Source organism: Brienomyrus brachyistius, chromosome 5 (assembly GCF_023856365.1).
Source record: "Brienomyrus brachyistius isolate T26 chromosome 5, BBRACH_0.4, whole genome shotgun sequence".
Classification (NCBI taxonomy): Eukaryota; Metazoa; Chordata; class Actinopteri; order Osteoglossiformes; family Mormyridae; genus Brienomyrus; species Brienomyrus brachyistius.
This window is the reverse complement of record NC_064537.1, coordinates 5,131,863-5,135,525: the sequence shown is the minus strand read 5'-3', so window position 1 is coordinate 5,135,525 and position 3,663 is coordinate 5,131,863.

The window sequence follows — 3,663 nt, the reverse complement described above, 5'->3', positions numbered from 1 at the left end:
AAATAGTAATAAAATATTAGTGAGTGGGTGGGTGGGGGGTGTGGTGGACTAGGGTGGTTTTAGGAGGCGCGCACGTATTTTTGCAGGGTGACGAGCACGCAGAGAAACAGAGGTGGATGTCCCCCCCCAAGAAAGTGCAACGACTGGTATTTCCCACTTTTATCTCCGCTTTCTTTTTCCAAAATCTCTCTGTGATCAGCAGGGCAGCCCCCGGGACACCGTGTCCTCTGCAGATGTGTTCTTCTGAAGTGTCCCAGACTTCGACTAAGCCCATCGCTAATCTCCTCCAGTTCCAAACCGCTGTGAAAGTTGGTGTAAAAGACCCAAAAAAGTCCATAAGAAGGTGTGACAGCATTAACCTGACATTTTAACCATTCTGCTTTTGTATGCGGAAGGGGATAATATCCTATCTTTTACCTTGCATACTAAAGTCTCCTGCCTTTTTTACAGACATTAAAGCCTGGACGCCCGGAGGCGTATTTAAATAGAAATGTACTAATTTTACAATATATGTGCATTTAATTCATATAAGTAAAAAATAAGTAGCCATAAATAGATATGGGCAGTAGGTTTAACCGGTGTGTAACTAATGTGAAGTAAATAGAAAAGAAATAGTATGATTAAATGACACATTCGCTGGACAGAGGGTGTAATGGTTTTCAAAACATGCAGTCGTGCATCATTTTCAATGACAAGCTTTTTACGGTATCTACAGATCTATGATATACTGAAATCAACGCAGAGAAATAAACACGCGCAATCACACATTACCGCAGTCCTCTTATAGTAGGAAATGCGCAGTATGCTATAAAAATCCAGGAAGTTGCCTCTGCCTCTTATTGGCTTATACTTATTGTAATTTTAATCATGTTGCTAAATATAGCTGTGCTTGTTGACTAATATTTAGCGCGAAGCCTTTAATTAACATGAGTAACATCGTTAACAGAAGTTAACAGCACACTTTTAATTCAGGTCTGCTATAAGAGATAAGATTTAAATGAATAGCTGAGATACATTTGAATTCGTTTTGGTTCATTAAAAGTTATGGTGAAAAACAGAGACCAGCTACAGTACACTGAGTATTTTTAAGTTAATTGCCGTGACTCAATCAGATCTATTATTCATACTAACAAAAAATGTTTGGGGGTTTAAAATGGGATTAAATAGCTTAGTATTAAAAGATAACAGAAGCATAAATGTGCCTTTCATAAATGTGTTTCATTCAAATGCAAAAAGACGTTTTAATATGACATAAACACAACACGCATAAACATTTTATTAAGTCTAATGATTACTGAATGCTGTAATATGAAACGGGCTTTATTTTAAAACTGTAAATGGAAAAGCTAGTGAAGCTAAGATAAACCCAACAATAGCGCCCATCATGTCAAATTGCTTGTCTTTCTTTCTAAAGGCTCACAGACGTAGCACGTCTGTTTCATTTCCGTTATAACAGACAGCGAGAATATTTCTCCAGCTTGATTACAGAAATCTGTAACAAAAGTATCGCCCAGCTGCATTTATCCAAGAACACGGTGGTGCTGTTTACCGCTCTATGTGAGGAATTCGCATGTTTTCCCAGTGTCCGCTGCTTTCCCCATTCTTTGTGAATACAGTCAGCTAGATTGTCTGATCTTTGTCAGTAACCAACAGTGTGCGTGAGTTTATGACATAGTGTGACATAGTGTCCGAGGGGACCTGTGCTTCCTGGGGTAGGTTGCAGGTTCGCCGTGACCCCGTACTGCGAATGCGGATGTTGAAAATGCAGGGAATAGTTGCTCGGTTTTTTGGCTGCCACTTGTACCCAGAGCAATTTATGCAACATTCAAGTTTCACAGGTCATTTCATTTTTTATAACCAAGTAAAAAATTGTTATTTGAGCCATTCAGGTTAAGCAACTCCCTAAGCGACAGAACATTACGTTGTGATAAGGGAACTTTATTGCAGTTCCATTGCTTAAGAATCAGAGGTTCGGTATTTTTTTCCCTGTTAGCTACAACCCACGCAGATGAATTTAAGGACCACTTAAAACTGTTTCTAGATATGAGAGCTACATTGTGAATAGGTCTAAATATATCGCAGCTATAAAATAATTTATCACCAATAACCAAATGGGCAGGAACGTGGATGAGGCTTTATGGCCAGGTCAAGGAGCACCAAGAGACGAAATGCCAGCCCGCCCTGCCGCGGATACTGATAAAACGCTGATAACACTTGTGTGAGGCACCCATGGGCATCGCCGCCATTAAATCTGAGGGGGATGTGTCCCCTTCACATTTCATAATCATTTGTTTGGAACCCCACCCCCATTTAACAAACTAATAAAACTAATATTAGTTTTATGCCAGTGTGATCCCCCCACATTCAAAATGCTTCTAACGCCCTTCGGGGCTGAGCGCTGAGTACCTAGAATGGATGGTGCTGGGGGTGGCTGACAGCCAGGAGGACAGAGTTCACGGGTCACGTGACCGTACCTGCTGAGCTGCCGGGACACCTGCATGCACATCACGAGGGAGACAGGCTGTATGCCATTTATAAACACCATCTGACCCAGGCGTTTTCGGACTGCAGAGGACCCTGCTTAACACCAGGGGATCATGCAAACTCTACAAACACGAGAAGATGTGGGCAATGGCACAGGAGAGTTATATATTGGAGGGAGGGAACGATGCAATAATATTAAGGCAAATGTCAACTTATGGGGGAAGGGGGGTGAATTAAGCCAAATTAAAAAATGAAAAGTTAGGCATCCTGCCCCCCCCCCCAGTTACATTACACCTCTGGGTGTCAAACAACCAATCCTTGAACTGGTAGCCAATACGCCACCTTACACCAAAAATAGACTATTTGAAACTGCCGACATTTTTCTTTTTTACATATAGTTACCTCATCTAGCTCTTGTCAGTTTTGTTATGATGCCCTGATTTTGTCTGATCCGCGAACTTTATGAACCTTACATGCATCGTCTCGAAAATTTAAGGCAAATAAATGTCATATGTCGCAAATTATTTTGAAGTAATGCGCCCCGAATCCAGATATCAGCATGACGTAACGTTTTAGCGTTATTCATTTTTTTGTGCTTCTTATTAACTGCATTGGTAAACGCGTCAGTGTCTGATTTGCGAATGCTCAGAGTACGCCTTACAGAGATAGGGCACAACCTGGTGGACGTAGCGTGGAACTGCGCAATCTCGATATACAGCACACGTGACTCCAAGACACGGCAGCTGGCGTATGATGTATTTCATTAATTTAATAAACAAGCAAGCACGTCTGGTAATTGTCTTCATTTGACTTTGCTCAGTCACAGTGGGGCTTTATTTGTGCAGGCATTTAGATAACTTGTTACACTTGGATTTTTACTTAGTCCATCTGTGAAAACTGGACATTGCAATAAGATTGTCTTGTCTGAGGACACTTCAGCTGAATCGCCAACCAAGAAAACAAGTAACGAAAAACGATATTTTAGTCCTTGTTGGTATTATGAATACATCTGAATAAAATTGTGGTTTTGGATGGTATATTTTAGAACTGTGTATGTGGGAGGTATTGTGTTGAGGAAGATAATTGTTAGATTAATTGTCCCAAGGGGAGGGGTTGAAATGTATATAAACCCAGCAGAAGGTGCTAAAGGGGGAAGTTGTTATGGATCCAGGGGCTGCC